Raw genomic sequence first — 14,091 nt, forward strand, 5'->3', positions numbered from 1 at the left:
CGAATTCCAGTGGAGTTTTAAATATGGTAGAAAATGAGTAATTTGTCTCAAGTTCCAGTGAAACATTCGCGTCTCTGCTGTCCAGGCATTAAAGTCTCTTTGTCTTCGCACTTCTTTCTTATATATCTTTCTTTCATATATTTCTTTTCACGTTTAAATTTTCACAGCTGGTATTTATGGCAATACCACAGTTAATTCACTATACCGAATATAGCATTAATATTTTACTATTATTATTTTGCCAATGTCTAACTATAAATATAATAAAAAATAAATACACTTCTATGTTAAATTATATAGTTGTAGTATCCGTTAATACTAAATTATTATTATTTTGGTAACGACTAATCATAAATAAATTCTCCAAAAAAATACGATGTGAAAATGTGCGCAAACCTAATTAATCAAAATTAAATTCACTTGTCGATACGCCTTAACGTGTAAACGACGCCTGACCGATTTCACGATTCCGCTATTATCTCTTCCACCGACTATACCTTCGAGCGGCTGCTTAATCGTATTAACGCGATTGTGTTTCTTTCGAACGGGGCAGAAGAGAAGCCTAGAATCCTAGATCGGAGCTCCGGTTCCTGGTAAACCGAGCACCGTAATCCGAACAATTACTGGCCATCCAAGGATTGTGCAGGCTGAAGTTCACGGATCGATCCTGAAGTATTGCACGCAGCGTCGACGAACAGAAAACAGTGAAAGGAGAAGCTTATATAGAGTTGAGGAGAAATTGACGCGTAATCGAAATATGCAACGGCAAAAAACGTTGGTTAGGAAAGATCTGCTGATAAGAAATTGCAGTAAACCGTTGCAGTACTTCGATGATCTTTTAGATGTACACTAGTGTGTGTAGCGAAACGTACTTCCTCGTATGGAACGTTATTATTACGGTCGTATGATTTTCAATAAGATGTAACAGGACGGATTTCTCTTCCGTTAATTAACAGCCATTAAACTGTGTTTATTTCTTCTTTTTCGTTTATTTATTTCGCGTTTTTATTATTCCTAATTAATAGGGAAGCTCTCAGAACGTTACTATTTTTTTTATTTATTTTACATTGTCACTATTTCCAATTAATAAGAGAATTTTATCTCGAAATGTCGTTACTATTTATTTTACATTGTCGTTATTTCTAATTAATAAGAAAATTTAATCTCGAAACGTCGCTACTATTTTTTCACTCGACCCATTTTAAATTATCATTATTATCAAAAACTTTCAATTCACATTCATTTTCACGCGAAACCGTGAAATTCTCCGGTGAAAAAAAGGTACTTGCTCTTTACCGAGAGAAAAGGTTCGTAGGATGAAAAAAAGTAACGATTTCGTTGCATCAAATGTGCGTCACAGGTGAAACAATTCTTCACCAGGTACGTCACGCAATCTTTCGATTTACGCGTTCATTACGAGCGAGGAGCAACCGAAACCTTTTTCGTGGCGTATAAAATATCAACAAGAAACTGCTTTAATGGCAAAAATATGAGGTAACGGTAAAAGGTAAAATGCAATGGAAAGTTGACGAAATGGAATACTCGTTCGGTGCGAGGGAACGTTTGACGACATTGTAACGCAGAAGTTGGACGAACACGATCTTATCTTGGCAGCTTGCCACAGATCGAAACCGAACGATTGAATTACAATTTGCACTTACGTACGATATTGTACAGTTTTCGCAGTTGTACAAGCGGCTAATTGAATCCTGCATCCTTCGTTTCCCCAGTGGAACCGTATGATTTACGGGTTTCCGTGAGGCCGTGTTGCGAAACGAAACGTATTTGCGTATTTTAGAACCCATCGCCAGTTCGCGATTGATTACGATCGACAGAAATTATGTCGGAAATTGTCCAAAGTTCGGTAAAAAAGAAACGACACTGAAGGCTTAATGTATGTGAAGACTGAAAATTCGAAGAAATTTTGAACGTTGCAGAAATGTAGTTCAGGTGATGCTAATAACGAAACCATTTTTTATTTTGTGAATGAAATGATTCTAGAGATGAAAACACCTTCTTAAAAAAATTGTGAGTTTTCGTATTGTTGTAAATCTTTACGAAACAGTGCAAAATCTGAAAAAAAGAATTTTTGGAAAAAAATGGTGGTGAGAATAAATTTTGAAAAAATTAATGATTTTAAAAAATTCTTTACCACTAAAATGTAGGATATTGAAAACGACATAGCTTTGAATATAATTCTTTTTCTATATCTTATACGGTTTCAAAAATATTCAGGATAATAGGAAAATTCGCTTTTTTTTAAGAGGGTCTTTTCACCCTTAGGACCGTTTCATTGTTGAAATAAATAATGGTCTCGTTATTAGTGTGAATTTAACTACATTTCTGCAAAGTTTGAAATTTTTTGAAATATTTGGGTAATCGTACTTCCCCTGTGAGAAACGAGCTGAGAAGTTAGTCTCGCGTTAGTTTAACGTGCACGCTGTTACAAATGAAACAACACTCGCTAATGATATTTGCTTATAGAAGCGTAGCGTAATATGTATAACCGAGGATATTTCGTAACGATAAAGTATCACTTCTGATAATTACCAATATTCACCGGCCGGTAATTTATGAAACGTCGAAACCTTGACTAAAAACCGGGGAAGAACGTACTTACGCCGCTAATGACATAATTTCCTTTTCCCTCAACGACGTTTCGTGTAACTAGATAAGGCGTTCGGTCCACTATTATCTTATAGCTTAACGACTCCTTGCGTATTGGTGAACCGTTTAGTTAAATAAAGTCTAAGAAAAGGACACCGCGCTGTGTAAACCGTATGATTATTTCGTAAACGGCTAGATAGTCGACCAAAAGCTACTTAACATATCGCACCCTCTCGAAAAATGAATGTCACGAGTAAAAAATCGTCAATTTTCGTTTTATTCCTTGGAATATCTTCTAATACGTAGATTTACCGATCAGAAGAAATGAGAGAGGCTGAACTTTTTTCTCACACTGTGTCTTTGGCGTCTATAGGCGCATTGAATATTTTTTCACACTTTGTCCTTGGCGCCTATAGGCGGTTTGAATATTTTTTCACACTTTATCCTTGGCACCTATAGGCACTTTGAATATTTTTTCACACTAAACTCTTGGCGCCTATAGGCGCTTTGAAAATTTTCTCACGCGGTGTCCTGGACGCCTATAAGCAGCTTGAAAATTTTCTCTCACTATGCTGTATTGCACTTTTTGGCACATTTTCACCACAATTCAAGGCTTCATTCTTGTTCTCCGCGTATTTCCACCTTAATTTTCAAAACGATAAATTTTGAAATTTAAATTTCGAATTTCAACATTAAAATTTTTCAAAAATTTAAAAACATCGAACATCTATTGTCAGCCATATACGTCACGTCTGCAACACTTTCTATAAATTCTCTCAAGAATTCTCTTCGGGGGAGATCATCTCGAAGAATTCAGGGGTTGAAAATCGTAAAACCGATTTGAAAGCACGACGTAAGAAAACAAGGATTCTTTATTTGGTTTTATAATGAACTGGCCATTGGTTACGAAAAGTCAAGCCTCTGTTCGGAGACGGAAAAAAGAAAACGATTTAAATAGCCGCCTCGAGCGTTCCGAGTTCCCCAATTTAAGGTGGACGAAAACCGGTTCCGAAGGAGGGGTTAAGGAACCCTGATAGATTCCTCGGGATTATTTTAGAAACGTAAAGATGACCATAAGGTCAGACGTATCGTCGTGACGTTCTTAATATCGCGTCCCATGGGATACACCAGTGTTCTGTTTCATTCAAGGTGAGCCCGTTCCAGGCGGCCATTTTAACTTCGTTCTACGTCGTATCTTTATATTCCTCTGTCGTAAATTTCCCCCAGTTGAAACGATTTATTAAAATCGTAATTTATCATCAGAACTGTACGAAAATATTTTCCTGCTCGGCTATAACTGTTCCGCGCATAATCGTGGACACGAGATATTTGTACAGGAAGGGGACTGGGATAATTTTCGACGGTATTCACCGTGAAACGTTGTCTTAACGGTGAAAACGGTAAGAATTCGGTTAAAAGCCCGTGAACGCGTTTTGAATGCGATTATATATATACTCGTGAGGGGAGATCAGAAGTTGAATAGCGTCCTAAATAGCTCTTCAGCTGTCTTATATTTCGCTGAAATTTAAACAAGATTACCTGAATTCGTCCCTCCCTTCTTCTTCTTTTTTTCGCTTTTTCTTATCTTTCACTCCGTGTTTTCTAAAGTTAAGTATATGTAATTTAGACTTTATGAGGTTTCAACCGACCTGATAAAATGTAATTTGCATTTTTTACGCGAAGAGATAACTTTCGTAATGCTGTTAATATTATTTTATAGTTACTTCGAAGATAACTTGCAACGTTACGACTAAAAACTTGTGTTTTTGGTAGACTTCGATTGAATAAAAAATTAGTATTGTCAGTTTTGCAGAATAAGGTGTACGAAAAATATAAAATTGCCGTTGATTTTTCAATTAAGTAGAAAATGAATAATCCACAATCAGTGTCGTCGATATATCAAAATATGTACTTTACACTGCTTGTTCGTAGGTATAGTCTTGTAACAATATATCCGTCTCGATTGTGTTAACTCTCTTTCTAAGAACTATTTAGACAATACTAATCGTCATTCCAAACGAATCGCTTACACGATGAAAAAATAGTTGGAGTATTTGTTCACGTGTTTCGCGAGCGGTTCGAAGCCATCGCTAGGAAAGCACCTGCACTCCGACAACGAACGCATCGTTCACGCAGCTCGTACCGATAATCAGGTAGAGCGGGCTCAACAGAAGAGGAAACTCATTCCCACGCGTGTCGTGGCTGCGCACAACTTACCTGTTTTCTTCCTTCTCTTTCACCGACCATTTCGAACGACAATCTGACCGACCGACCGAAAAGATTTCGTGTGTTTTCGATCGTCGATCGTTCGCGAAATCATCGTAGGATAAATTGTCTCTCAAAAAATGCTTCATGACATACGATAAATATTGTATAGTTGGAAAATTTGGAGGGAACAGAGAGTGACAGAGAATTCTTCTGTTAACTCATGTAGCATAAAGATAGAATCAGTGAGAAGGTCTGATTAAATAGAAGAAGTATCGATGACTCTATTAGGTCATTTCTTTTTAACTGTGTAGAATTTATAGCATAGAATGAAACTAAAGATTATTTTTGAAGTAAACTAAAAATCTTGAAAATTATGCTCTTTGAAATTCTAAAAAGGCAAAGGTTATTGTAGCTACTTTTTTTCATGTAGACTGCTGCAATTATGTTTACTGCCAATTAGGAAAGATTATATTGTAAAATGGTTAATTTAAAGTGTCCGTTTTTAAGCTGTGGTGAAAAACGATTAGTAAACAAAGTGACCACTTCCTTTGATTGTTTCAACTTTTTCAGGCGACGTCGTAGGAAGATCGAAAACAGAGATACTTGATTATTTGTCAATCAACATTCTGCTTTAATTAGCTTGTAGAAACTTTGTAGAAACAGTTGGTGAATTATACTTGATATAAAAATTTATTTGCATTGTTAAAGGTAAATTTAAGAGCTAAAAGTATTCTTCTCTGTATCGGTGCAGAAGATATTTCAGTAATACATTTTTAAGGGCAATATTATGGGACAACTTATAAAAGTACAATTTCTTTAAAATATACTTAACCCTACTTCAGTGAGTCAACTTTTGCCAGGAAAAGAAGTTTTCCGTGTTGACTAATAAATACATTACTTTATTTCTTTAATATTAATTTTTAATATTAATATTAATACCATTTACATTATTTAATAGTGATATTAATTTTTTAATATTATGTTTCATTAATATTTATTTACTGTTTTATTTAATACTAATATTAATTTTTAATATTCCTGAACAAAAGTATTTTTCAAAATAATTCGGTAATAAAATAACCGTTGAAACGGGATTAAAACAGAATCAACGTTGAAAGCACGAGGAACCAAACGGCGTTAAAAACCGGAAGTTTCTCTTTACTCCACGATGACCGATAGCTGTGAAACGGGTGTGACAATGACTTTCTGTTGCATATAAATTAGAACGAGGCAACCACTTTCCCTTTCTTTTCGCGGCGCGTTGTAAAAATCTAGATTTCGTCGCGACCCATGAAACGTCAGCTGCAAAAATAACAAATGTAAAAAAGATGAAGTAATTTATCGTCGCGACTTAAATGTGCCGTGCTGCCTGTTGCTCGTAAATTAAACGCGTTTCCACGGAAGAAGAAACAAAAAGCTTAAAGCGTATCTCTGCGTTCTGTGATATAATTTTCAGCAAAAAGAAGAGAAAAAAATTCATGCTGTTTCCCCGAGAGACCATTTCCATCTTGAAAGAAATCTTTGCGTGACAAAGAAATTTTATGATATTGTAACATCGATCGTTCCAGCGGTCATTAATTTCGAAATTTATTTGACAAATACTTAGATGTTTGATCTTTAATCATAAATTAATGTTATTAAATTAGATATGCAGTCGTCAAGATATAATCTGATTTACCATAAATTTTTACTCGTTTAAGTAACTTCGATTAGATCTAAATTCCTTAGAAATACGAGGAAGATAGAATATGAAGACAGTAATCAAAATCTATGGCTGTCCGAAACAGAAAATACACCTCTTACAAATTTATTTAAATTTTCAGAATAAATATTTTAGTTTCGGTCCATCAAAATTAATTTTCAGTATTTGTGTTAGGGAAATATCTATTTCATTCAGTCTCAATTTATTTAAATCTTTATTCCTTATTCAGTGTACAGAATTTTGTCAATATCTAAATTTTCAGAATAAATATTTCAGTTTCGGTCCATAAAAATTAATTTTCAGTATTTCAGTTAGGGAAATCTCTATTTAATTCAGTTTTAATCCATCCAAATGTTTATTATTCAATACACATAGTGAAACTTCCAAATTTACAATTGCAAGAAAATTCGCGAGACGTTCACCGTAGAAAATATGCAAAAACGTTTTCCTTCTCGTTAACACGACGATCGGCATTTTAACGATCGTCTGAAACCAGGATCACGCCAAAAATGAAATTTCCCCCTAAGGTTTTTCTTTCTTTTTTGTTCATTCTCGTGTAACGCACGCGTTCATCGCTGACAGGCAACTTTCTTCGCTCGCGAGGTGCTCCTGGAATGTAGTCGCGTTCACGCACTAATTATTTTAGATAAAAAGTCAAAGATACCCGAACAGCGTGCTGCAAGGAAGGAAGAGAGAGAGAGAGAGAGAGAGAGAGAGAGAGAAGCATAAGCTGGTTGTGTTTATATACGAAAACAGGAGAGACGGCCAAGTAAAGAAAAGAGAAAATGATCGGAAGCGAAATAAGTTGCCGGAACGTTTCCTTAAACGTGGAAATTATGTTTCCTTAAAGCTTCCAACGTTTCAGGTTTTTTTCTCCTCTCCCCGCTGCTGGACGTGGAAGAATCGAAATCGCGAAAGTTTCCAGAAATACGAAAATAACACGCGTGCATTCCTCTCGATCGAGAACAAACGAAGATATTGAAGATATTTTATTGCCACGATAAATTAATTCTGCGAAAAATTGTTTTTGCATTTCTTGGGTTGTCTGTTGTTTAGAATGCGAAATGTTAGATGTTTCAATGTAAATTAGGTATTTCTTCCTTTTCTATTTTTGCTAAGGTACACCACAGTGAAAAAAATACTTCTAATTTGCAAAAGTTAGTAATTGGTTAATTAGTTGGTTTAGAAGTGATTAGCAATTATCACAGAATTATTATGAATAATTTAAATCTCACACAGGAATTTAGTTTCCAAAGTTGACGAGTATTCTTCAGTCTGAACGTTTTCTTCTTTCGCTTTCGTTACGAGCTCCAATTTCGCTCGTCAATTTCTCACAAAGGAGATGTTTAGATGGGATAATTGACGCGTTTTCAAAACATCCTAACGTTCATCATCAGTCTATTTTACACATAAAGATATTTCTCACTCGAGGACATTTAATTACCTCAATCAACGTATTTCGTCCCAAAGTTCGTGCCGAAGGCGAAAAGTATTTTAACGAAAATCCAAGAAAATTCTAAATCGACGACGGTAATTTTTCGATCATTGAAACGTCTGTTAAAAATATCGATCTAAATTACAAAATTCGATACGAGCCAATGGGATGATCTAACAAATACGTCAAAGTAGAATCCTACTTCCTTTCGATCGCTAATCGCACGAAAGCGATTCTGTCGTTGATAAAATACGGTCGAACGCAAGAAAGAAAAAAGTAGAAATCCATCGAGTGCTAATAGAGAGAGAGAGAGCCGAATACTTAAACCGTGGTCTGGTTGAATATCGCGAAGAAAGAAAAAAAAAAAGAAGAGAAAGATCAGAGAAATTATTCGACATTATCATGAGTCACCGATTCGAGACGAACGGCTCTCGATAACCACGCCTCTTTAATTTATTCAAGCGGACACGAGGGAATGCGACTTTCTTGGCTTCGTTAGATCCGTTTGAATCGAATATGATAATTTTATGCGAATATTTCACGTAACGCTGGTAACGGTAAACCATGGGGCGGCCGGTCGAACTGAGAAATTTTTTTCGCGCCATTCCGAACGAAGAAAAGAAGACGACGAAGGGAAAATAGAGAAAGAGAAGAGAGAAAGAAAATGCAAAAATAGTTTATTATCGAACACACACTTTCTAATCGTGTTACACAGTGTGAATTATGTTTGCTGTCGCACCTTTGTGCACGACGATTGTGCGCGCGGCTTATAAAAGGGCACCACGCACACAATCCCTCTTGCTGATATTAATAAGTGCAGTTATGAAATATGCGACGATTATTTTCGTTGCATAACCACTTCCTGTCGCTTTGCAATCGCATAATACTTCCTCTCGCGTCGATCATTTTTCGCGGAGTGCAAGCACGCTGAAGGTATGGCTGCGATTCTTTCATCTGTTTTTTGAATGCCGTATTTTTCGCGCCCTTTTCTCGTGAGACATTTTTGGGAATAAGAAAAAGGAAAGGGGAAAGGGAAATGAATAAAAATGTGCCAAAGGTGTAGTCATACTTTTTGCGCATTTCGATTAGTAAAAGATAGCAAAAAAAGTGGGAAAAATACGGTATATTGTTTGTGAAATGTGAAATACACAAGAAAGCATAGATAGTTATTTTTATTCACTATTCGTAAGTTAAAATTTTAAATATAATTGTTCCTTTAGTTAGTGAGATACCAGCAAATGTTCGAAATCGAGAAATCTACGATGTAGAATAATTAAAAAAAAAACAAAGAATTTTCAACGAAATTCTTAAGAAATGAACCTTATCTTTTTACCTGTGCCTGCACTGTAAATGAGATTACGTAAAGCTGTGTAAGGAAATAAATACTCCAGGAGTATTTTTACTCTGTTACCTTCGAATACCCGAAGTTTCCACGTAACGTCCTTATCTTAAATTCCTTTTTTATAGAAAGGAAGGGAACCTTGTGTAAACGTGAATTATTCCAGAATTCGTGCCTCTTCTTCTCGAAATTTTCGGTTTTGAAATTTTTCATTTAAAATTTAAAATTTAAAGTTAAAAAAATATTGCGACCGCGATTGAACATCCGCAGAACAAACCAAAAGAAACAAAAGGAACAAAAGAAGAAAAGATTGTGAACAACGAATCGAAATAATTATTTCTCGGTCAATCTGCGTGTAAATAGCCGTAAGAACAGACACAATTTACCGATCTGTGGGCAAGAATGAACGAGAGAATCGCACGACGCGGGTAAACACGGTAACGAACAATCGCATCGCGTGCGCTCAGAGAACGGTGGATCCCCGGAAGACGAAAAAGGAAGAAAAACGAGGGGGAAAAAGCAGCAACAGTATTTTCTTGCTATCATTCTCGCAGTGACCGTAATTATATCGTAAATTTAACAACGCCGGAGCGCACCTTCGACTCGCCGTTTATGGCTGAGTTCGTTAAAACTTTCCTTGAAATGAATTCCGAGCGAACGATGTTCACGTAACGATTAAAAAACGATTGTACTCTCATTTTGCGACTCCTTTTAATACCGGCTCCCCCATTCTTCCTACAGCCGTTCAAGAATTCCTGTAATCTTTTAATCTTGAACTTTCACTTCTTCCTTTTTATCCAGAGTTTTTTTTCAATTATTCTTCGTAGACGAATTCAAATGATCTTGCATCACGAACCGGAAAGAGAAGCATAGATACGCCGTCGAAGAATTCGAATAAATGTAACTTAATGCGTTGATAATTGAGAGAGATTACGTTGCTAATGTTGTAACGCGCGTGTATGGTAACAGGGAAAAAATCAGTTTAAATCGCGGAAATCTACGCGATACTGAATATGTTTGAGATTAGGAAAAGTTAGGTTCGACTTTAAGGGATGTAAATGGAAGAAGAGTTGGAAAGATTCGAGTTTCTAGTCGATTTCTAATTGATAACTTGTTCTAATTTCGCTTCTTCGTTACGGAAAAACTTTATTCCAAAAGAAAGAAGAGCAAAAAAAATTTGATGTGACAAGATCTCCAAACCCAATTTTTCTTCATTTTTTTTATTTATATTCAAATAATTTTCAAACAGCTGTTTTTAATTAATAACAGCGATACCAACTTATGATTTCGGAAGTATAAAGAATAGACAAGATCTGAGCTATAAGACGGATGTGACAGAACCTCCAAGCCGAATTTTATCTAATTTTTTCTGAGGTTTCAATTTTTTAATTTCTTTTTACCTGCACCGAAACAATTTTCAAAAAGCTATTTCTTTTATCGACAGCAGATAATGCCGACTTAAGACTTTGAAAGTATCGTGTATACTTCTTATTTAAATATTTTTTTAAACCGAATCTGTTCGTCTCTTTACTTATTTAAATGACCCTAGAACGATTTTCGCCGCTTCGGAATGAAGCAACACGTGTCCGTGATATATAGCGCGCTGGGCCATGAAAAATCGAGAGGCTGACAACGGGGTAAAATAATTATTACGATTAGCCGTATTTTTTGTCCAAGTTTAGCCGCGGCAACGAGGTACGAAATGTATAAGTTAGGAATTGCCGACAGGCGCAGCACGCGATAATTGTGCAGTTGCACAACGATCGTTAAGGTTTCGCGAGTTGCTCGTATTTCATCGAAAAAGGAGAGAGAGAGAAAAAGTAGGAGAAGGAAACCGGGCGAAAGAAAAGAAGAATGAATTTTCCATTTCACCCGAGACACCTCCTCCGCTTCTGCCGTGAAACCGTTTGTTTTCTCTCGGCGATCGACGTAAACGTCGAATACAATTGTAACACTGTCCGTTGCACGAATAAAAGTGTCTGAATGAACGTTGTCAAGTAAAGACCTCAACGATGAATGCAAGAGCCATCCGACGTAATCCTCGATTTGCTTTCAGAATGCTGCAAGTGACAAATGTTAAATAAGGATTGCCGGTGAAAGGAAGAACGAAATTGTTTCTTCTTACGCTGCGGGACAATTCTTTTCTCTAAAAAAGTAGGTTTTTTTAAACGATTTATTAAATGGATCTATCGTTTATTATTCGAATTAAAAATTGAAAGCAAATTTTTGTTCAATTCTAGAATTGTCCTAATTTGATTCCTAAAAATTTATTAGACCTTTCACTAACTTCTGATGTTCAGTAGCAATTGCCATTTTCGATTCTTCTTTCTAATAACTGACAGTCAATTTAATAAATGCTTAAACGACAGAGGAAATAGGAAAACTTCTTCATAACATACCGAGATATTTAACGTAAACAAATGTCACCTTCACCGAATTTAAAAACTCCCTAAGAATGAGGGACGCATTATAAAAAAAAGAAGAATATTAAATTTTGGGATCGTGCATAGAGTTCACAAAGTGTCTTTCTTTCCAAATACCAGAAATTTCACATTTCGTATCCAACGATCTAATCTCACCCCACGTGGACACTTGGAATTGAAATCACGGTTGCTCGTCGCGGTGGTGGAATTTCTATCCAGAGGCAAAAGACGGGATGGATTTTCCCAGGACCGAATCCACCGGTGTGCCGAGCAACTTTTCCCAGAGAGAGGCATTTCCTCGTTGCGCGCGGCGTCGTTACATTGTCAGGAAGAACATTTGCATTGACATAGCAAAGCGCCGCAAATGGACAGGCAGCAGAAAGTCGCGAGGCGTTGGCCGCCATTTAAAAGTAACTTTACGGTGCACCGCCGCAAAAAGATCTGGTTCATGTTGTTCGGTAAAAAGCATTGAATGCCGATACCAGCCGAGGTGGAGGCCCGTCGAGTGAAATGTGGCATAGCGAAGTCGATAACAACGACAGAGAGAGAGGAGAGACCAAGGGGGACCACACCACAGGCCAACGCAGGACTTTCACGCGTCCTTCGACGGACATGCTCCTTTGAGTTGCGCTCGCGCCACCGCAAAAGTTCCCTGTTATCGTTCCCATATAACGCATGCCACCGTTGCTTTTTGTCTCGGGCACAACCAAATGAAAACTTAATACTTATCCCGCTGTCTCGTTGAATTCGAGCGCCTACTATCGTTCCCGCGATTGAATAATTGCGCCTGCGAGGCTGGTATACAACCAGTGAACCATTGAAGTGGCTCTCTCGCCACTTCGACAGAGAGGATTTACCGATTAGAACCGTGAAACGACTGAGTATCTGTAGGAATTGATAAAACCGTTGGACTATTCTGCAATTGAAAGTCTTCACTTTGTGATTGTTTTCTTTTTTTGGACATTTTACGAGAATTTGAGGAGGTTTGGGGGAAACGGAAAAATATTTTAATCCGTTAATACGGACAAGTTCTTTTACTGGCAAAAGTTGACTTACTAGAGTAGGATTATTAAATAATTTTAATAATTAATTTTACAAATTTTGTAAAAAAGTTTCCACGAAAAGTATGTTTACTTTAAAGAAATTGCATTCGTGCACATTCACCAATTGATTTGCACATAATTTTCACGTTACAATCTCGAAACAAAAGAAGTCAACGAGGAGTAAATGTACTCTGTGGAAAAGGTGAAAATTTCATATACGGAAGAATATTTGAAAAACGAGAAAAGTATAGTTTGCGAGCGGTGTTTCGAAAGGAGCTCAAAAGATTGTCCGCCAGGAAGTAGATAATGGGAAAATTTCCACGCGCTTGGAACGTTCATCGAAATCAGAACGATTTCAGTGAATCATTCTCGGCTTTCAATCGGTCGAAGTGCTCCTTGTCCCGTTCGTTATTGTATCAGGCTATGAAATAGCGTCGCGCCGGACAATCACCGCTCTCCTACGTGGACGTTGTAATCGTAAAATATGAGGCGTCGTGGCGCAGAATCCAAAGTGAAAAGTTTACTGCTTGCCGTGCTGCTCCGGTGATTTTCAATAGAACTAGAGTTGAACGATTGGATAATTATGCGCTCGATACTTGAATAATTCGAGGCCCTATTATTATACGCCATTATTGCCGGAAAATATTTATAGATTGAGAGGAGTGTTCTGTTTGCTTCCTTAAATTTAATCGATTCGTCTGTTTTCTCAACGATCGTTCCTTGATTACATGCAACAAAACTTCATCATCGACTATCCCTTTCAACTTGTACCGTTGTCGATCTGCAACGACTTTCTCTATGGATTCGTTAGTTTAATTTGTTTACCGGATAAAGAACGAGAAAATTTATTGGAAATTTTTTGCATGCTTCGAAACGTGAAGAATAATATCCACGATAATTTACATAACGACAAGTTTTGTTTAGATTAAATGTCAGGACGTGTAATTTCTGAGAAAAGGAGAATAATTATTGCGTGTCCCGCGATTGTTAACCCTGTGATGTTCTATCCCGAAATCTTTCGTTTAGGCGTAATTTTAGGTGGAAATTTAGAAATTTATTAGTTTGAAAAGTAAGGTGGAAGTATGCAGATAACAAGAATCGAAGCTCAACCCTTTCACTGATACTGGCGCTTTGAGAATTTATACGCATAGTGTTATTGGAGCCTTTTAGCGCACTTCCACGTTAATTCAAGCCTTAATTTTCTCCTCTGCACTCTTCCACGTTGATTCAATAAAACGAATTTCAAAATAATACAGCTAAAAACGAAAATTTTGCGGCCGTTGTGGAACTAAAATTTGCTGCGGCGAAAGGATTAAGTTAAGGTGAAAATTTGC

The sequence above is a fragment of the Habropoda laboriosa genome, unplaced genomic scaffold, assembly GCF_001263275.1.
Source record: "Habropoda laboriosa isolate 0110345459 unplaced genomic scaffold, ASM126327v1 scaffold124, whole genome shotgun sequence".
Taxonomy (NCBI): domain Eukaryota; kingdom Metazoa; phylum Arthropoda; class Insecta; order Hymenoptera; family Apidae; genus Habropoda; species Habropoda laboriosa.